The following is a 23155-nucleotide window of genomic DNA, read 5'->3' as shown; positions in this document are numbered from 1 at the left end:
TAGTCTTTGGGTGAATTGGCCAATAACCTTAGAAACGGTAAATAAAATATATTTAGAACTTGATATTCTGCTAATCTTGTCGCTGAGAGGCTCGAGGTTATTAATAGGTCTCGGTTTGATATATAGCTAGGATTAGGTTTTGAGAGAAATCGGTCTTAGTTCCCTAATCTTATTCGTGTCTATTAAACTAAATTAAAATCCATAGTTGCCTTAGACTTTCGCGCTGAGAGGTAGATTGTCGGATTAAGGCACTTTTAAAGAAGTTAGAGGACTGAGAGGAAGTCTAACCAACCGGTAGTCATAACAGCCCTGTAGAGTCTCACAGGTTTCTTCCTGAGAAGGGTCGGGAGGTCTTAGTAGGGATTTCTTAGGGTTTAGAACACGAAGATCCCGGTTCCATACCACTTTAGTTTCGAATAGAAATCCATTCCTAGTTAAATAGGATTCTAACCTAGGTAGTTATTCGTCATCTCTGGTCTCAATCTTCGTCTAAGTCGCGTCTTAGTTAGTCTAGTTAATTAGTTTATTTTAGTCGTAATTTTAGGATGTTTAGAAAACCCCCCAAAACAATAAAAACAAGTAATTCAGTTAGGTCAGTTAAGTTAGTCGAGTCTAGTCAACGTAGTTAGAGAGTCTCGTGGGTTCGACACTCGGACTTACTTAGGCTATACTGCATTGACCGGTACACTTGCCGGTGGTGTGGTCTAGGTTTTAGAGAGTCTGTTTTTATAAATTTAAAACTCAGAGTGTCTAATTTAGGGTTAAAATTAGTTAGTTTAATTAGACCACTTTTAGCACATTAAGGATATGGAGCTAATGGATATTAAGTGGTGTTTAGCGAGTGTATTGAGAAGAGCTGAGAAATTTAAGATGATTACTGGAAGAGATGACTTCCGTGATGCTAATGTTTCTACTTTAGGCATTGATAAATCTGAAGTTACTTGTTTCCGATGCAGGAAAAAAGGACATTTCAGGAGGGAATGTACCAATCGAGAAGCAGGAGGAGCTCAGAATCCGTTCGGGAATAATGATTATTATCGGAAAGCTATATATCAACAAGTTGCTCAACAACCATCATCATCAAATGCTATTGAAGATGGAAAGAAGAAGGCGATCGAAGAGTCAACAAAGAAAGCTTATTATGGTATAATAGATCAAGATGATGAAAAAGTGGCAGAAGGTTTTAGCTGGGACAAATACATTCTGCCTGATTCAAAGTTAGGAGCTTTCATTGCTCAAATAGTTCAAGAACCAGATTTGATGAAAGAGTGGATGAGTATGTTTGACAAGCATGAGAAAAATCAAGATGGAGAGTCTGTCTCTTCAGAAGAAGACTCTGAACAAACACAAGTGTTTGATCAATCATCAACTGATAGCAGTGATGATGAAGAAGAAATACAAATAAACATTGGAAAAACTCAATTATCTCCTGAAAGTTTTAAATTTTATTTTGCACATAGATTGGAGAAACTAAAGGAGAAGCGAGCAACAAAAGAATAGAAAAAAGTAAAATGCAAGAATGTTGCTCAGGAAAAGAAGTCTGAACAGAATGAAGGAGTTAAAGTTGCTGAGAAGGTGGTTAAAGTTGAGAAGGTGGTTGAAATTGAAAAAATTGTTGAGATCACGAAACCTTGTCTAAAATGTTTGGAATCTTGCAAACTCTGTGAAGAAAAAGATGAGAAGTATAGTGAGCTTGACAAGATGAAAGAAAAATTATTGTTCGATGTCAATTATGTGAAAGAATCGTATGATGTGTTGAATAGAACAGTGAATAGTCTACAGAAGACAAATTCTGAAAGTGAAGATGCCTTAACCATGATGAATGCAGTGATGATGTCTAAGCAGAAGGCTATCAATCACTATATTGAAGAATGTGCAAAGTTGAAGCAGGAGTTGGAGACAGAAAAGATAGAAAATGAAAGAATCAGAAGATGGTTGCAAAGTTATTCTAGTTCTGATTATTTGATTGACAGAATTTATCCAATTGTTGCAGGTCTTGAAGCATTTCAAGATAAGAAGCCAAAAGAGAAGGACACTGGTAAGAAACAATGTGTCAGTTATAACAAGTGTCCGCCTCCGATCTGGGAAGGGTATTCTCCCAGAAAACCAAATGAGGAGCAAGTCAAAAAGGCAGTCAATATAAAACTAAAGACGAAAACAACTGATGATTTACCAGAAAACATTGACGTCACGTTCACATCGTCTGACACCGATCATGAGTCTGAATTAATAAAAAAGGTGGTCGATTAGGTATTGAATAAAAATGAGGAGTCAGAGTCAAAGTCCGAATCAGAGAGTTCGAGTTCGTTGGTCAACAGTCCAAAGTCATCGGTCAAAAGGGTTTACAATAAAGAATTTCTGTTATCAAAATCTAATTTGAATGACGAACCAATCAAAGTAGCATATACTTTGAATGATTCAGACAAATTATATTCTGATGAGGAATTTCCAATAAGAGGTGTTAAAATTGAAATGATCAAAAAGGTTTTCAAATTAACAGAAATTAACATTTCTGAAATAAAAGATGTAAATCTTACTGAAAAACCTAACAGATACACCTCAAGATTTCAACAAAGATTAAACAAGAAAAAAGGTTACAGTTCTGGTTCTGGTTTTCAAAAGAAACCAAACCATAACGGTAATTTCAAAAAGAAGGGATTGGGTTTTACTTCATCCAAAAATCATAAAAATGAGAAAATTTCTAAAACAAAAACAATATTTGTTTCAGGGTCCAGTTCTGAAGAAGAAGCAAAGAGTCCATTCTGGAAGCAATCGAACAAAACGTTCTTTGCTGAAAAACAGAAACATGAGAAGAATGGAGTTCATCAGAGAAAGGAGACAAAAACCTGTTATCGATGTCAAGAAGTTGGTCACATTACCTGGAATTGTCCTAAGGCAATCAACACAAAATAGGAAGTTGTTTGTAAACTCAAAGACAAAGTTGTTGATAAAACCAAACCACCAACTGAAAAATTCAAAGTGTTTAAAAATTCAACATATGAAGTTGGTGAATGTTCGAAAAGGTTTTACAAGAAAAAGGTGAATCTTAACAACCAAACATGGGTTGCTAAGAAAACAGATGTGAAATCTGGCGATGAATCTGACTCGTCAGAGTCAGAAGAGCCACAAGTTGAGGTTAAGAATGAAAATTCAGTACCGCCAATGGATGATGTCAACTTTCCACCATTGCGGGCTGAAAATTTAAAATCAAAAGTTGGAAAAGTAGAGATCTCGAATCAATTCTATTCTGAAAAGAAAGAATTTGATGTCGAAAAGGTTTTTAATGGAAAAGTGAAGCATATTTTTGAGAAAATGGTCGAAGGTAAGGCTAAAGGGGTAACAGATTTTTATGAAGAAAAAAGGAATGTGCAAACCCCAAGTGAAACTAAGAAGGTCACACCCAAAGCTGGTCAGGCTTGGGTGTCTGTTTTCTTTACTTGAAAATCCTGACTTGCCGGAGCTCCCAAGTTGTTAATCGTGGAGCAGGAATCGGCATCATTCTTGAATATGTTTGTTTGGGTAAACCTACAAGTGGTAGAAAAGTGGGTTTTCACCTACAAGTGGTTAATCAAGGTCATTAAGTTGAACTTGATTTAACTTTCATTCAAAGTGGTTGATAAAACAAAGTGATGAGTTTATCCCCTATCCTACAAGTGGATTGTAAAATCAACAAAACTAATTTTCCGGAAAAACCATTTTGATTAAAACAAACTTAAGTGTTTTGAAATCATAATGGGAAAATAGTTTGTTGTAAGGGGGAGTTCTGATCGTTTATGCCAAATGGATGGCGAATTGAAGCAATTCACAACAGTTGTCATTTTATTGTACAGTTTGTTTTCAAATTTTCCTTGAAAATCAAAATTTGAAACATAATTTTGATTTTAGGGGGAGTAAAAATTTTAGAAATTTCGAAAATTTGAAAAATCCAAAAACATGATAAAGTACAAAAAGCCAAAAACATTGAAAAATTTAAAAATCGAGTTTTTGTTGTGAAATAGAGGAAATGATAGTACATCAGTGGACTATCACAACACGCTAAAAAATTGGAAAGTCAAGTGTGATAAACGATCTCACTGAGGATATGCCAGTAGGTTTTTATACATTCAGTAGATTGTTTTCGAGATATAAACCTAAAATATTAAAACTTACTTATCTCGTGGGGAACATCTCTTGGATATATGGGTAACCCCCGAAATCTTGTTTGAAAGACTTTCTATTTCTGACATACTAGGTGTTTATGCGTGGTGATATCTGGGTATTATACCTGAACTTCTGATTTTGCGGAAGCAATAGCCTAGTCCTCGTATAATGCTTTACATTGCTTTAATCTTAATGCTTACCCTCAACATAAAAAATGATGAAACATTGAAAAATGCTAATCATGTGCTGTTGAAGAAAAGATCCCCAAACGGGACACACCTGAAGTCGAGCCATCATCTCTCTGACTGAACGAAAGTTCTAACCTGAGCTCTCATGGTCTCGCATTACCCGTTTACAGATATCATTAGTGTACATTCACCTGTAAGACTGAATATAGAAGTCTGGATATGGGAGTATATTCTGAGGTGGGACACTCGAATAAGTTTAAGTACTTAAAAGTTTAATCACGTATCTCGGAACAGTTGAACTTTGTGTGAAAATTTAAGTGGATCAATATACTGACAATCTAAGTGAATTGTCTAAAACTTAAAATGTTTAAAGCTTAACGGTGTTAGTGATTTGTCTCATAAACTGATATGACCCTCTTGCACAAACTCACAAAAATATTGTCTGAAAATATTTGTTTACTGCATTTCTTTGATCAGAAAATCCAAAAAGATCTATAGTGTGTTTTAGCATAAAATTTTGGAAAATACAAAAAGATTTACGACATCTGATGATGAAAAGCTAATTTTCAAAATTCCGAGTGCTAAACATGATGAACAGGATTGGGTGAATTTGTTTGAGATGAAAAGTGAAGTTAAAAGGTTGAAATAATTCGTAAAATGTCATATTATAACAAATGATGTGTTGAGTTTGTTTCTATAAGTGATAAGCAGAAAATAAATTTGTCAAATTTTAAAAAAAATTTATGAAATTTATTGTGAGGCAAAGAATGTGCAGGTTAGCCAGATTCCTGATTCTGAGTGTTACAGAGAGCCAGGCTACGATCCTGAATCTGTGAAGGCTGCATAGCCTGAGCAGAGTGTGAGCCAGGTCTCGACTCTAGAACTTGTGAAGGTCAGACTACGATCCCAGCACAACTTAAGGGGGAGTTTGATAGAAAAAGGGAGTCTGTAGATGCATAGAGCCAACTTCTGATCCTGGACCATGTCCTTGCAAGCTGCTGAGGCTGAAGAGCTTAAGGAATCAAAAGATCTGATCAAGAGAATGTGTAAGAGTCAGATTGAGATTCTAAGAAAAAGATTGAAGATTAGATCAACATCCAAGGGGGATGTTAGATGCTGATGAAAGAAGAAAAGATTGAGGATGCTAACAATGTCAGATACTTCAGAGAGAGCACGAGAAGAATGATAAAGACTGAAGACGTTGAAGACTCGACACTGAAGACTTCGTCAACATCTAAGGGGGAGTCTGTTGGTGCATATGTCTGTCGACTTCGTCTTGTATCAAGTCTTGTATATAGAATGATAGATCAGGGCACGAAATACGAGAAAAGTATGTTTGTGACTATTTCGCACGAAATGGGTTTTGCCCATTTCGTACGGAATGGCTGGCCTATATATATCGTGCTTGTTCATTTCATTTGTAACTTTCCGATTCCAGAGCCGAAGTGCTGCTGAAGTGTCTACTCACTGTAAAACGCTGTTATATCAATCAAAAAGACAATTAGAGTGTATATCAAGCTGTTTCGAAGTCGATACGTTAGTTTCCGCCTCTCGTATTGACAAGATCTCTTCTGAACGACTCGTTTTGGTCGTGCAAATGATCCTACATATAATATTACAATTGTGACAAAAAGTTTAACATTGCTACTTATGCACAGTTGACTTTCAGAAAGTCAACGATTTATCATATTAACTTTCGACTTAACCTCATACATCTATGTCATTATAGTAGACTATACTAATGACACTATATACATTTCATACTCACGATGCAATAAGTATACAACCACATGATCATCTAGTTATATGCACACACCAAACATATTCAATTCCGTTCTTTCTAGTCAAATAATTCTACAACTAACACCGTGACCTATGCTTAACAACCCAACGTCATTCTAACTTCATCCTGTTCTAATGATCTCATATGCTTCACATTTAGAGTACTTTTACTTATCGATTTTGATTAAGCAATTATTCAAACATGTAGTAAACATCATACCACTCCAACATAGAGTACAATATTTTAATGCATACTTTTACCAAATAACATGGCCAACCAAATCCTACATGAATTCCATCTAAAAATAGATTTCTCATGTTTATTTACATCAAATACATTATACCCCCATATTATACGATTTCATCCATTACTTGCATACCATTTCATCTATTAATCTCACCTAGGCATTTCATCAAACACTTGGTATGCATGCCATAATTTATGCATAATGTACAAGTGTTTCATGCTTTACTTCCTTCTTCATGCTTTCATTCATCAATTAACACAAAAACATCAACAAATTCATATCACATTCAATCTACCTAACAAGAAGCATTACATGCAACATAGCACAACAAGATTTGAACAAGGATTGGACATGGGTGACACACCCATGTCGCCATCTTTACCACAAGAAGTGGGTTTCACCTCCAAACATCAAATTACCCCAAACCACGGATAATCCATGTCCTATATTATGATTCTAACACATACTCATACTCAATTTCATACAATTTCGCGATTTCTAACATAACCCACTTCGTGCATAATCACCAATCTAAATTTCAAGACATACCTTATGATCCCCTTGTAAAGGTGATCATTAATCCATGTTCGGTTGTGAATTTAAGCCTTGATTCACCCTTCAATTTGATGGTTATAGTTGAGTTAGGGTTTTGGCTCTTTGGAGCTCCTGAACGTTCAAGAACACACACAAAGTGTGTGTTTGTGTGTGGTGATATTTCATTTTAATAACCCAACTTCCATCTTGTTCCATTTAGCCCCTCGTGTTTGTCACTTAACATAATTTGCACTACTTTCGTCATTTAATACTTTTAACCACACACTTAACTAGGTTAAATAGCCTAATTATTTATTTCATGCTAAGTCATATAGGAACATACAACAAATATAAACATTCGGGTTTTGGGGTGTTGCATTAGGGGTGACCGACCATCTTCAACATACGTAAACTCTTTTTAAAACAAAAGTAGCATTTCATTATGAATACTTTATAATGTCTTACATTTACTAACTACATTCTATGTGCAGACAAAATCCTGACACATTTTGTCCGTATTCTGACCATAGATCAGACAGGAATCTTTTGGTGGACACGGGGGCGTGTTGACCTGGACACGGCCCCGTGTCTAGAGGCTGTCTTATGGAGTTTTCCTATTTTTAAGGAATTTATCTAGATCGGGCGGTTCCTTACTGGATGGAACAACCCCAAAGTGCCTAAGATACCTAAATTGCTCTAGATTAAGACGCGAACGCAAGAGTTTGTCGGTGAGGGTGATTCCTATGCTAAATGTAGGTGGACAAGTCCAACCCTTTCCCGGGCTCTCGTTAAAGAAGGTGTATGCTGAATTTCTCAGGTCTATGTATGCACCGAACGAAGTCGATGGAGAGTCCTTCATGGCACAATCGGCACAGGGACGACTATCGCCCAAGTCTTCGCTAGAGTTAAAGGTATTATCGGCAACAACGAAGTTGTTTTTATTCGAATGCGATCCCAACAATTCTTCTTGGGTATCGTCTTGAGATGAATTATTGAAATCCATCTTAAGTTCTTTTAACCAATTAAGAATTAGATCTTCTATTTGAAATAGTTCATCAAGAAGCATTTCTCCTAGAAGGTCCGGTTGGGAGCATTCGAGGGAGAGATAGGGATTATTTTTACTTTCGCCCCTCTTAAGGCTACAGGAAAACAATGGGTCTATATAATGGGGCTTATAATTTAGAAAATAACATTCTAATTATTTATGAGATCCACCACATATTTAACACCACGTACCATAAGAGTGTAGAAAGTAAAAAATATCAGTATCACTCATGTTTGTGTCAGAAATTACCAACCATCGGGATCTTACAGTTCTGTTTTCAGTAACTGAATCTTGGGCACGGGGCGTGTTGAGTGGGCACAGCCCCGTGTTCAGCTTACTGTCTGACTTAAAACAGGATTGCCAGTTCCAAAGATTGGGCACGGGGCATGTTCAGCGGGCACAGCCCGTGCTGAGTTCTGCAGAAGCTGAAAAATCTAAGAAAATCCTAAAAAAACAGAAAAATTAGAAAAAAACGATTAGGCCGTTGATTCCAAACTTTCTTAAAATCCTTGTGTCCCCGGCAACGGCGCCAAAAACTCGATGTGCGTAAGTGTGTATAGTTTTTAATGTATATTTTAAGGCCTCTTACACTTTTTAGCCAAGTTTTAAATTTATAAAACACGATATTTACTAACACGAAACACACATATGGGCAAGTGCACCCATCGTAGACGTAGTATAGTGTTGGTAAGATACCGAGGTCGTCCAAGGACACAAGAGCTTTTAGTACCGGTTTATCCTCAACGTCTAATCAAATCAAAAGTTAGAAAAAAAAAGTTTTTAAACTAGAAAAGTAAAACTAACTTAAATGCTGAAAAATAAAATAAAAATAAAAACAGATAGACAAGATGAATCATTTGGATCCGACTCGTGTGTAGTGTAACCTTTGATTATTTCCGCACTTTTGCACTTTTTAAAAGATTATCTTAGTTATTGTAGTAGGCCCCTCTTTGAAGGTGACGTTACCCTCAACCCAGTAGTTTGAGTCAGTAAGGATACAATCCTAAAGGGTCGGATTATTGAAAGATAATTAATTAAGTTATTAATGCATAATGTGGTAGGCCTCTCTTTTGAAGGTGACGTTACCCTCGGCTAAGTAGTCTGAGTCAGCAGGGATATACTCCTAAGTAGCTAGGTTAAAGTTTTAATAGTAGCTTACTTATGAGGGGATCAAAGAGTTTGGACCCCCGCCATCCAATACCGGTGGGTATTGAAGGAGGTCCTACTAAATTTGACCCAGGTCCTTTGCAGGATCTATACACTGAACAATGGCAAGACTCTTACCAAACCGTTCCCTTAACCCCCGACCAGGTAGCCAAAATATCTCCAGATAGACCGTGGAGATACGAATGGTGAAAATCTTTTATTTTATATAGACAGTAAAACAATGCCAAGACACCATGGACAAACGATAACGAAGAATCACCTTCAATATAAGAAACTAGTTATTAAAGTCATTAATACATAACCAAATAAAAAGTGCGAAAAGATTAAAAATAAAAAGTATTACACTAGACACTTGTCTTCACCAAGTGATGTAAGAGACTTAGGCAAACATGGCCTTTGATTGTCAAGAACTCTTACGATCAATCTTGGATCCCGAGACGACTCACACACTCTATGATGGATGATGGTGTTGTGATGGTGGTGGTGGGTGGGTGAAGTGTGAGAGAGGTGGTGTGCCAAGGGATGGTTTGCAAATGAACCAAGCACCCTTATTTATAGCCTAAACAGCAGCTCGGGCACGGCCCCGTGCCCATTGGGCATGGCCCCGTGTCCATCCTCCTTCTCTTTCTTCATTAATTGTAGTTTGTCTGCATTAGTTGACCACACTCCCGTGTCCGCTGAGCACGACCCCGTGTGCAGAAGCGTATCTATACTATCAAGATTTCCCTAGATTCTGCGAATCTTAGAGTTGACCACGGCCCCGTGTCTAGTGGGCACGCCCCCGTGGTGGGCGATAGAAGCTTCTACAACTTTTTCTTTTTTGCTGACACTTGGGCACGCCCCCGTGCTCATTGAGCACGGGGCGTGTTCAGCCTTCTGTTATCTTGTTTTGCTTGGGAAGATGCTGTCGGGGAGGTCGGGCATGCCACGTTTGTTTCTTTTCTTGTATTTATGTTAGATTTAGCTGCCTTTTTACTTCTTTTGTTCATTTGAGCTCATTTAATCCAGAAAATACAAAAGAAAGACAAAAACACACTTTTTCCAACATTAGTACTAAAAAAGGGTTAGTTTTATGCCACAATTGATGTAATTTATATGTTGCATTTTGTTTACATCAGCACACACACGTAAGACAATATCCAGAACTGTGATTCAAATTGCGATGTGATTGCGACGAGATAGCATTAAGTAGATTAGCATTTAATAGCGTTTATTGCATTTACTCCACATAATACAACTAAAATAACATAACTAAAGTATCAATTAACGATGTTCGAAAGTACAAGTAATAGTTAAGCAAGGAATGACGGATCGAATTAGCAATCTTTTCTTCCTTTGTCTTTGACTTTGACTTCAAAAAGTCGGGTAGTCACAGCCTCCCCTACTTTAGGGAATTTCGTCCCGAAATTAAGGCGCAGGCGTAACTAATAGCTGTGGATACTTAGCCTTCATGTCGCTTTCGAGTTCCCAGGTGTACTCGGCGCCGCGTTTGCCTTCCCATCGAACCTTCCTATGGGAATGCGTGAGCGTCGAAGTTTCTTGGTAGTTCGAGTCTGTAGGCCACTTTGCCAATTCTTTCCAGAATTTTAAAGGGTCCAACATATCGAGGCGCGAGCTTTCCTTTCTTGTCGAATCTGATCACCCCTTCCAAGGTGAAACCTTTAGGCGTACGTGATCGCCGACGTCAAATTCAAGGGGCTTGCGGCGTCTATCGGCGCTTTTCTGACGCCTCCGAGCTTTCAGCAGATTGTCTCGAATTTAGAGGATTTTTTCAGTCGTTTCTTGCAACAGCTCAGGACCAGTAATTTGCGCATCTCCGATCTCGTGCCACACAATAGGCGATCGACATTTTCTTCCATACAATGCCTCAAATGGTGCTATCTGAATACTAGAATGATAACTGTTATTGTACGAGAATTCGACCAAAGGCAAGTGCGCGTCCCAATTACCACTGAAATCTATGACACACGAGCGAAGCATGTCGTCAAGAGTACGTATCGCGCATTCAGTCTGACCGTCGGTTTGGGGATGGAAAGCGGTACTTAGATTAAGAGTAGTACCGAGAGCAGATTGAAACGTTTTCCATAGACGTGAGGTAAACCGACAATCGCGGTCAGAGATGATATCACGAGGCATCCCGTGTCGATAGATGATTTCGTCTGTGTATATCCGTGCTAATCATCAACGATAACCCAGATGCTATCGTGACCTGATGGCGTGCGCGGGAGTTTCGTTATGAAGTCCGTAGCTATACTCCTCCCATTTCCACATAGGGATCTCGGGTTGCACGAGTAAGCAAGAGGGTCTTTGTTGCTCGGCCTTGACTTTCGAACAAGTCAGGCACTTCGAAACATAGATAGCGATATCCTTCTTCATTCCAGGCCACCAGTACCGTAGACGAAGGTCGTGGAACATCTTATCGGCACCAGGGTGAATGGAATATCGAGACTTGTGCGCTTCAGTCAACAATATCTCGCGAAGGTTATTGCGACTTGGAATCCAGATGCGATCGAGATAGTGGTAGATACCATTCAATTTGGTGACAAATTGAGTTTCAGCACCACACTTCTTCATTTCCTCTCGCAAGGTGTTCTCAACGAAGCAGGCGTGCTGAGCGTCACGAATTAGCGTTTCGAGGTTGTGCTGGGCATGAGTATTACGAACGCTATGCAAATAGCTTCGTCGACTTAGAGCATCGATAACGACATTTGCTTTGCCAGGGTGGTAACGAATCTCACAGTCATAATCGTTAAGAAGTTCAACCCATCGTCGTTGGCGCATATTCAGTTCCTTTTGATTCAAGATGTGTTGTAGGCTCTTATGGTCGGTGAAGACCGTACACTTGGTACCGTAAAGGTAGTGTCGCCAAATCTTCAATGCAAAAGCAATTGCACCAAGCTCGAGATCATGGGTTATATAGTTCTTCTCGTGGATCTTGAGCTAACGAGATGCGTACGCGATAACCTTGTCCTGCTGCATGAGAACACAACCGAGACCAAGGTTCGAGGCATCACAGTAGACTACGAAGTCATCGTTTCCGTCAGGTAACGCGAGGATAGGAGCGTTGCAGAGCATAAGCTTGAGAGTTTAAAAGGCAGTCTCTTGTTCAATTCCCCAAACAAAAGGCTTGTCTTTATGCGTGAGAGAAGTAAATGGCACGACGATTTTAGAAAAGTCAGCGATGAATCAACGGTAATAGCCCGCCAATCCGAGGAACGAACGAACTTCGGATGGTGATTTTGGTGTAACCCAACTCTTAACAGCTTTGATCTTTGCGGGGTCGACGTGTATACCTTGACTATTTACGATATGACCGAGGAATTGAACCTCCTCTAGCCAAAATTCACACATGAAGAATTTGGCATAGAGTCGATTCCCTTGGAGTAATTCGAGAACCAAACATAGATGTTGCGCGTGTTCAGCTTTCAATTTCGAATAGATAAGGATATCATCGATAAACACGATGACGAAGCGGTAGAGAAAGGATTTATACACGCGATTCATCAAATCCATGAAAACCGCGGGTGCATTGGTTAAACTAAAGGGCATTACGACGAATTCATAATGGCCGTATCGGGTTCGGAAAGCGGTTTTAGGTATATACTCCTCCTAGATTCGTAACTGGTGATAGCCTGAGCGTAAATCAATTTTCGAAAACACGTAGCACCTTGTAACTGATCAAACAAGTCATCGATTCGGGGCAGGGGATAGCGATTCTTGATAGTTAGCTTATTCAATTCCCTATAATCGATGCACATCCGGAATAATCCATCCTTCTTTTTGACGAAAAGGACAGGTGCGCCCCAAGAAGAGGTGCTAGGGAGAATGAAGCCTTTGTCAAGCAATTCCTGGAGTTGACTCGAGAGTTCGCGCATTTCAGACGGAGCTAGATGATAGGGAGCTTTAGCAACAGGATTAGCTCCAGGAATGAGGTCGATTCGGAAATCAATATCACGACTCGGGGGTAAACCAGGTACATCGTCAGGAAAGACTTTAGGAAAATCATGAACTACAGGCACCTTATCCATTACCTTCGTTTCCTTTTCCTCCGCTACTACGATGTACACCAAGAAAGCTTTGTATTCCTTTCGGAGATATTTGCTCGCTTGTATGCACAACATGAGTTTGAGATCCTTTGAAGGAGTTTCGCCATACACACAGAGTTGATCACCGTTAGCGAGCGAGAAACGAATCATTTTGTCAAAACAAACGACTTCAACATGATTTTCACGAAGAAAATCCATGCCTACTATGATATCAAAACTACTAAGCTACATCGGGATAAGGTTGATAGGGAAGACGTGATTGTTAAGCTCAAGTGTACAATCATGGAGAATAGAATGAACAGTGACGGTTCTTCCAGTGGCAACTTCTACGTCAAGCGTCGAAGGGAGCTACATCGGGATAAGGTCGATAGGGAAGACGTGATTGTTAAGCTTTTCGAATTCTAACGATACATAACAGTTATCGGCTCCAGTATCAAATAAACACGAAGCGTATATACCGTTGATAAGGAACGTACCATTAACCACATTGTTTTCTGCTTGCGCCTGGCGAGCGTTGATGTTGACGGCACGTCCGCGCGCTGCTGGCTGCTGCTGCTGAGGCTGCTGCTGTTGATGTTGTTGCGCTGGTTGCTGCTGTGGCTCTTGCTTCACCACTCTGTTTGGGCAGACATTTGCAAAGTGGTTGGGATCATCACATGCAAAGCAGGCTCTTGCGTGAGCAGCGGGAGTAGGAGCTATAACAACCCTCCAAAATTTATTTCCGACACCCCTAATATATTTAGAATGTCCCTATATGTCTTAAAATACACCCCGTATACGAATAATGGACTCTAAATACTTTAATTTTGTAAAAAAATAAAATAAAAAAAATTTTAAAGGTTCCTGGCGGGCCGCGAAGACCCTTAAGGAGTCTTACGCGGGCCGCGACAGCTCAAGACCAGGGCCGCAACCTGAGATGCCACGTGGCATAACGCGTGTGGAAGCTATGGGTCGAATCAGCCAAGCTAGGGCCTACCCTAGCTGGCCTCGCGGGCCGCGAAGCCCTTGTTTGATTCCTTCACGGGGCGTGACAAACCCGATTTCCAACGTATAAATGAGATCGATCAGTTTCACTTTTCCGTCGTTCAATTCTCAACATTCTCCCTCGATTTCTGTAGTGTAGCCACTATACCCAGGCGTTATACCCCCCTAAATAACGAAGTTATGCCTCGTTGTAAGTATCATAACCCCCGGTTACATATTAGATACGCTGTCCGATTGATCTAGTGCTCCGTAACGGCTGTCGAGGTTCTGCCTGACGTAGTCGTTGGAGTTCTATCTCGGGGAGGGTATAACTAATGTAAATATTGGGTTATTATACTAATGCGTGTGCATTGTTTAATTAATAGACAATAACCAGGAAAATCAAAGGAAAAACCCTAAAGTTGCAATGTGAGTAATCTCCTTTTTGTAAACTGTTTTACAAAACCTTAAATATTTTACAATGTGATTAGTAGTGATTGAGTCTTTGTAATTCCTCAATTACTGCCTGTATGTTGGGGTTTTGTATACAAAATGTGGAACACGTTATCATTGGACAAAGTGTTAGCCAATGTGTAATATGACCCACCAATCAGGATTGACAGTACTGAAAAAGTAATTGTGTAGATATAAACATTGTAATCGCTCTCAATACTTGTCACACCCCAACCAATGGCGGAAACATCGGGATGAGACGAAGTGTGAAGATTGCTCGAGACATCATAACGCTAATAATTGTGACAAGTATTTACATAATCGTTTCATTTCATTTCTAAGGAATCAAGTACAAGGTTTTGAAACAAAGTACAACAACATGAATAATAAAATGATACAATACAAATACAATTCTTTCTAAGTGTGTATCTAAGCATCCTACTAGATTCCATGCATGGTCAACATCCACCTGTAACATGTTAAAATAAAGTTCAATGCAAAAGCAAAGGCGAGTATACAAGTTTGATACGTACATAGCAAAAGATAAGTTTGAACAATTCCTCATAGCAAGCATGTGATTCAAGACGAACATTTAAATATGGTATGTGTCTAACATATCAAACCAAGGAAACGCAATATGCTCATGACATTACCGAAGATAAAGAGGCGGGTCGTTAATCCTATAGCGCTACATATGTCACGGTTTGGCTCGTACAAAGTTAATGATAAGTTCAACACATAAGATTAATCCAAGTTTAAAGCATCAAGCCATCACGTATACAAGCATGTTATAGGAATGTTCATGTGTTTAAGCAAAATGTTCATGTGTAAGTTTGTTGATAGATAAACATGTTACACCCCAAAAGTGGTAAAAGTAAAAAGGGGGAATACGAGTATACTCACATTGGTTGCGTTCGTGATTTCTTGTAAGTAACGCACGAGTAAGATTAGGAATCCAAGAGAACGAACGGTAATCCTAAACGATAATGATCTTTTTAATATTCGCATGTTAGATATAATCCCTAACATTTAAAGTTTTCAATTTGTTTAACTAGATATTTTATTTATTTAGTTATTTTCTTTTATCACATTATAACACAAATGATATAAAAGGATTTAACATAAATTAAAGGGTCTAAGATAAGTTGGCTAGTTATTGTTGGTTATTAACAAGTTTAGGTTATAATACAACTGAAGTGGATTTTTATGGTTATATTAAAAGGAAAAAAAATTGACAAAAAAAAAAATTTAAGTTTAAAGTCAAAATCCAAAATACATGAATCATAAAAGATTGAAACTATTCGTTACATTAAGAAAACTAGTAACTTGAAAATTTAGTTGATAAATCCATATACTAAGATTGGGTAAAATAGATTTAGAGGAAAACAAAAATAAACACATTTAACATTATATTTTTTTTATATATATTTTTATAAATAAAATATTATGCCATATTGTTGTTTCATCTTCTTCCTCTGATGGAACAGAAAGAAACCCAACTAAACATGAACCCAAATGAAAACTATTAACAGAACAAGAGACATACTACTGTTAATATATTTTGGGTTTGACTTATTCATTTCGGCCATTCAGTAAATAAATTAAGTTGAATCGAAAGAAAAAGAAAAAAAAAAGAATATACCGAGAAGAAAGGAGACCCGTCGGTTCCGGCGGACTTGCAGGTTCTTCTCCGGCGGCTTCCGGTTAACGAGAGAGTGAGGGAAATAGCGAAGAGGCGAAACAATACTAGTTCCGACGTGATACCGTCGTGAACTTCGGGGCGGTACCGGTGACATTTCCGGTGAACTCCAACCTCCGGCAGCCGTGAAACAACGAGGGAGAGAGTTCTTGGATCCTTTGTGATTGTGTCGAGTGTATAAGAGGTGATGGTGGTTTCGGTTTTTTTTATAGCCTTCGGCCCGTTTCGCAAAATGGTAACAATTTATGATTGATTCGTATGAGTGTTGTAATATAAGTCTAGGTTCACGGTCATCATAAAGATGGAACGCCAATCATGATAATTACCTTGAAAAAATCAGGTTCGAACAGCTGTATACTCAATGTGTTTAGTTAGGCGGCAAATTTAATTTTGATTTAGTGGAATGACAGTAATGCCATCTTTTTGTTTCTTTCTTTTTTTTTTTATTTTAAAGTCTTCCTAAATTACACAAAGGGTCCCTAAACTTTAGAAATTTAATTAACTAGGTTAAGCTCTAAAACTAACAAAACTAACTAGGTTACATAAAAAATTTATTAATTAACTTAATTAATTTAAATAAATAAATAAAGACTAAATTGATAATTAAATTACTAGAAAAATCTTTCAAAGGTACATTGATTCGCAAAAAATTCCGAGGTTTTCGAAGCTTAGGATCCAGATTTCAAAACAGGTTGCATTTTGGGATCCCATTTTGACGGATGTTACAATACTGTAAATTGATAAAACTCTTCTTGTTTAAACTGGGATTCACTCACCAGTATTTGCCACTGACAAAATGTTTTTAAGCGCGTTTCAGGTAACAAAATGTGAAAGCCAAATAGAAGCCAGCTGGACATCACTGAAGGCTTGGAAAAGTGGCTATAAAAGTTACCTAAATAAAGAAGATGCTTTATTTCAATAAAATAGGGTTTATCCCTATAAATCAATTGTAATGAAAACTTGGGTTTTATCCCAATATATTTATTAATATAAATTAAGGTGTTTTAATCTGATAAAATATTTCTTAACTACGGTCCTGATGTAATTTCCGCTGCCAAATAATGATAAACACCGATACCACTGAATCTGGTCTCGCGGCCGCCCGTTCTCGGGTAGATAGGGGATGGGGGTTGCGACAGGAGCTGCTTGTTGGCCCTGGCGAGCGGGAAGAGGAGCTGGCAGTGCAGGAGCTTGAACTTGAGCTTGGGCTTGACGGGGACCAGTACGGCAGTTAGCAGTAAAGTGGCCGAAAAGGTTTCAATGAACACAAATCGACAAGCGATCCCAACAGGATGATGATGATAAGTACAAGTAGGGCATAGCGGGTGTGAAACAGTGTATGCATGTTTTGTAGGAGGTGCATTGGTCACGGGTGCCGCTACTTGGCGGTTCTGGGGTTGAGGTTGGGCTGGTACGGCGTTCAGCGGTGCGGCGGTGACTGCACGGTTCTTGTTGTTGTTGTTGTTCTTGGGCTTGCGGCGTGAAGACTTAGAAGCTTGCGGTGCGGCGGTTTCAGCGGTGGGAGCAGCGGTAACTTGATGGAGACTTTTGGCGGTGTTCTTGAAATAACCAGCCTTAACTCGCTTGTTATTGATTTCTGCAGCGAGTAGGTACGTCTCTTCGATAGTCGTCGTCTTCGCGGCTTGCACGAAATCAACAACACAATCCGGTAAGGCACGGATGTATTTCTTGATGGTGATATCAGGAGTAGAGACTTGGCCGGGACAAATGATACTCAGCTGCTTAAAGCGGGCAGTTAAACCAGCGTTCTCGCCACCCTCCTGCTTGATGTTCCAAAACTCGTCCTCTAGCTTCTATAGCTCGGGGGGGGGGGGGGCAGAATTCCTTCATCATGATCTCTTTCAACTCCTCCCAAGTTAGCCCATAGGCTGCATCATTCCCTCGCCTGTTCCTTTCGGCCGTCCACCAGTCCAAAGCCTTGGACTGGAAAACGCCAGTTGCGTTGACAGTACGGAGGTTATCAGGACAACCGCTTTGGCGCAGGGTGACTTCAATTGAATCGAACCATTGAAACATGGTAGTAGGCCCGCCTTCTCCGATGAATTCTTTTGGGTCGCAGGCCTTAAACTGCTTGAAGCTAAAAGTAGCTTTCGGAGAGTCAGTCCTTGATTCCTCAGAAGACTTGCTAGCGTTTTCATTAAGCTCGCTGACAATTTGTTGAATGACCTTAGCCATCTGCTTTGCAACTAGAGAAGCGATACGCTTGTCAGCATGATTGGGTCGGGCAGCTCGGGAAGTATGCGATCCAAATGACGACATTGTCTGCAACAGACATCGTCATAGGATTCAGACGATATTTCGATTATATCGCGTCATAGAGCGTTTCACCAAAAGCTACTATGTATATATAAAGCACATGAACACATCGGCATATAACACATAATCATGTAGTCACATAATCCACGTAGCACATAAGCACGTAGGGCACAGAAGCACGTAGTCCACATAAGCACATTTTCGACTATATTTTGCACGTATTCTCCTCCATATATTGCATGTATTCACCTATCATTCAAGTTCGCGAGCGCGTTCGAGAGTAGCGAGTGCGAGTAGTGAGTACACAGCGAGTAGTATAGCGTAAGTGAGTAGCATAACATAAGCGAGGGTCCATAGATTGTCTGTGATTTGTTAGCATATTGAGATAGGTGTGCAGTGCGAGTTGTGCGTGTTGATCAAAGAGAGAAGCGAAAAGCGTAATATTCACCAAAAATCGAAACACATAAATGGTAGAACCACATTAAACACATGAAATTCCACATAAAAACACATAAACACATAAAATCAGCGATTGGAGCGTCTGGGTGCGTGACATCAACTACCCAAAGTGATCCGACTATTCTCAAGGGCTTCGAGTACACGCTTTGGCCTAATAGACCGTGCTCTCTCATCGACATATGACGTGTGCGTGACTACACATATTTTTACAATGAAATTACACACGATTTGGTTTTAAATTTATAAAAGTGATTATTACTTTTACATCAAAACACACACGAAAGAGGCAAGTGTACCCCGTCATATATGTAGTAAAGTATCGGTAAGAACCAAGTATCGATCCACGGAAATGGACGGAGAAATAATACTAGACCTTTGTCACTAAATTACCGGTAAAAACATAAGTTGTTTGGTTTTTAATTAAACTAAAGTAAGCATAAACAAATATTTATAAAACATAGTAAATTATATAAAAATAGCCTTGCTTAATACACAACCAAAGCATGTCATCTAAGTCAGTTTTGGCACTAGAAGCATTCGGTCAATTTTCCAATTTAAGACAATTAGTATCCCTTTCAGGAATCCTAACATGACAATCATACGGAAAGTTAAAACGATAAACACACTTTAACCACCTAAAATTGTTTTTTAACGTGCAATTGATTAATGTCTACAAAAATCTCCTAAAAATAAGTTAGTCATCCGTTAGGAGTTTTCTAACCTCACTTAGTCAAGGAAAGCGACACCGATAAACACAATGCAACCAGCGAGACAAGCATAAACTAGATTAAATCACAACCGAGTTCATTTTACAAATCTTGCACATAAATTCACCAAGATAGCAATTTTGGCCGAAACTACTAACTAAGCTAACAAATCATGGCAACAATTCATAACAACACCATCTAACCCGTTAGAGTCCTTCCGTGAGGGCAAGCTTTCTTGATTAACAATAATTACATTTTATTAAACCACTAACCATTTCTAGTATCATGGTGCCCACATTTTAATCAAGTTAAACTAGTTAACCACATTAAAAGTTTACTAATACATGATTAATTAAGCTTCATTTTTCAACTATCTTAACTAACCAAGCACCAATCATCCAACACAACTACTTATAATCAAGAAATCAATATCAATAACAAGGTTGCAAACTAATCATCAAAGATAATCATAGAAAATACTTCAAACTGTCATTACAAACAAAGATTAACTTACTAATGGCTGTAATCAAGCAAGGGATTGTTGTGTTTTTGCCCTAAGGCTACAATAATACATAAATATTAATCTAAATGCTTGAAACATTAACAACATTCTGGAAAGATTAGAAATCCAAACCATAAACAAGCACAAGATTAAGAATCCGGATAGTAAACGAGCAAAACCGGGCAACGTGGCTTGAATCCGAGTGAAAGCAGAAGCCTTCGGAGCCTCAAAATCGCCTGCAAAGCTCTCCAAAATTCCAGCCTTTTTAACAGAATGGTTCTGTTCTGTTTTTATGCTTTTTCGATGTCGCACGATCGTTCTCCGATCGCACGACCGTGCACTTTAAGCAATTATTGGTGGTGGTCAACCATACTGCGTGACATCAGCAGATCGTTGAGCAGATTCGATATCGCACGACCGTTCTCCATGTGGCACGGTCATTCATCACCGGGTTGTTGTTGCACGCCTGGTCGCACTGGTCGTTCAGTTCCGAGGTTGGCTTGATCATCGGAGATGCACGGGGTGCATAATATGGAACGACCGTGCATTCCCGGGTTGACCTTCAATGCGGAGTTACACCCTCGTTCACTGCCGGGGTCTTCATGAATCATCGGTGACGCACGGTCGTGCATCAGGTCGCACGACCGTTCCACACGCCCAGGTCAGTTTTCTAACAGAAGTTTCGCAGCTTCGTCGTTTTGTCCGGAAATTCCTCGTTTTTGCTGTCATCTTGTCTGGTATGCTGTTTTAGGCCTGTAAACAAAAGTGTAGATAGCTAAGTATCCAAATGACGGTTTTACGGCCGAAAACGCATAAAATAGGGGTAAAACGGGGGACTAAAATATGTGTAAATTAGCGAATATCAAATCTCCCCACACTTGAACCTTGCTTGTCCTCAAGCAAGCTGAACTAAAAGGCAATAAAAGATAGAAACAAACAAGAACGATAATTTACACACTATTTTATTGAAAACTACTATAAATGGTTAGCCGGTTTGTCGAAAGACAACATCAAAAGACTCAAACCCAACAAGCATATGCAATTATAAAGCGACAAACAAAAAGCCATGACTTCACATTTAATTGACTCAACATGTTAATCTTCACACGACTCACATTGTTCACACACACTCGGTTTTATTTATGAAACATACATAAAATGTGTATGTGCAAATACTCAATGCCTCGTCAATGAAATATGCAATATCATAAGCTTGTCATAAGATCTCATCTCCACCAACTAACATGCAAACAAGTGTAAATCAAGAGGTCTTTACGGGTTGTAACGTTAGGCTTGGGCGAAGGGTATGGAAGTGGACCTATAAAGTGGCGAAAATGGTTAAAACTCGGTATTAGCGTTTAACTAGCAACAAAATAAACAACTATACATACAAATGCCTTAAAAAGGCGACTATTGCGCAATCGAGCTTCTCAACGGAATTTTAACATTTAACATTCAAAATTGCTCGAATTTTATCAACTTCACCCTATTTTAGGGTGTTTTATTTTCTGTGTTTATTTTTATACAATAAACTGAAACAAACGCTAGTTAAACGATTATTTTGTCCGAGTTTCAACACTAAAAAGTTTAAAACATAAAAAGGCTAAATTTTGGCTAAGTGGGCGATAATGTGGGTAAACAAAGGTAAACGGGAAGGCTCGACATGGTTAATCCTAAAGGGTAATATAAGGTGAACGGGAAGCACAACACAAAGAACAAGGTTTACAACAAAGGGGTAATCTAAATGCCTCTATCACTTTTACACAAATCCACAAGTTCATGGTCTTAATAAGCATACTAGTGACAAGTTCTAATTTACACATAACATCCGGCTCACTCCTATATCCGAAATGAACAAATATATAACAATAGGCTCAAATATGCTCACGTAATGGATGGAATGGGTAAAAGTGTGAAAACTTCCATGTGAGTCTTTCTTTGTTTGTCATGCTTTCCGGTTTCCTTTTTCAAAAATATTTTGCTTGTCGAGTTTTTTATCAAGTCCGAAGCTTTCTAAAACACAACCAACCGGTTTATTTACTAAAATATATACAAAATACAGGTATTTTTGAATGATTTTTCTGATTTTCTGATTTTTTTTTATGAGGACAAACAAAGTTAACGAAGTTAACCCCCTCCCCACACTTGAACTTCGCATTGTCCCCAATGCGAGACCCGAAATATAGAGAAAAGGATAACAATACTCCCCTCAAGATGATGTTGATGCAACGAGACTTCCGAAGCTGTATCTGTCACGTGCTCCGGTCCAAGATCCAATAGCCCAAAACCTGCAAGTATGTCACATGTGCACCAAAATAGAACAGAAACAGAAAAATCACAAATCAACCATAATATACATAAATATAAAAACTAACAATCCCAACAAAGACATAACATAAAAACTAAAGTACAGAGTCTGAAAAATAAAGCATACATAACCGGGGTGTTTTGAAACAACAGTAAAAAAATAAACACCCAAAACAAAGTACTGAAATACTAAAAATAACCACCAACTATCACTCCACCGCTCCTAAGCGTCATCACCATCATCGTCTCTAGTAAAGGACGGAACCGCATCGCCATAACCAGGGGGGTTCCATGGTGGGAACTGTGGAGGGTGCTGAAAGTAGTCGGGGTATGCATGATGCATCTCCCCGAACAAGTATGAAAATCCGGCACTCACTCCCTGGTATAAGCTCTCCTGGCTATGCCTAAGTTGGTCCTGAGCGGCCCTGAGCTGATCCTGACTAGCCCGGATCTCGTCCTGGCTCGATCTAATCTGGTCAATGTAAGTACCATGTTGCTCCTGCGTAACACGCATCTGCTGGAACTGCTGGTAAAACTCCGGCCAATCATGATGCTGGTGGTACTCATGGTGCTGCGGCTCATGTGGCGGTGTCTGGTGTGGTGGTGTGTGCGGTCCGTGCTGCTGAACTGCGTGCTGC

The 23155-nt window shown here is 39.1% G+C and overlaps 1 long non-coding RNA gene across 1 annotated transcript; it reads right to left on the bottom strand.

Annotated features, from left to right (window-relative positions):
• Positions 1–14982: 14982 nt before the first annotated feature.
• On the bottom strand, positions 14983–16629 carry LOC110938711. Its single transcript, XR_002591615.2, has 3 exons — positions 16209–16629; positions 15470–15542; positions 14983–15035 (listed from the first exon to the last, which is right to left on the bottom strand). It is a non-coding gene; the product is annotated as an uncharacterized LOC110938711 (long non-coding RNA).
• Between the last annotated feature and the right edge of the window lie 6526 nt (positions 16630–23155).

This window comes from Helianthus annuus, chromosome 5, assembly GCF_002127325.2.
Source record: "Helianthus annuus cultivar XRQ/B chromosome 5, HanXRQr2.0-SUNRISE, whole genome shotgun sequence".
Taxonomy (NCBI): Eukaryota; Viridiplantae; Streptophyta; class Magnoliopsida; order Asterales; family Asteraceae; genus Helianthus; species Helianthus annuus.
This window is presented reverse-complemented; position numbering and strand designations above follow the sequence as displayed.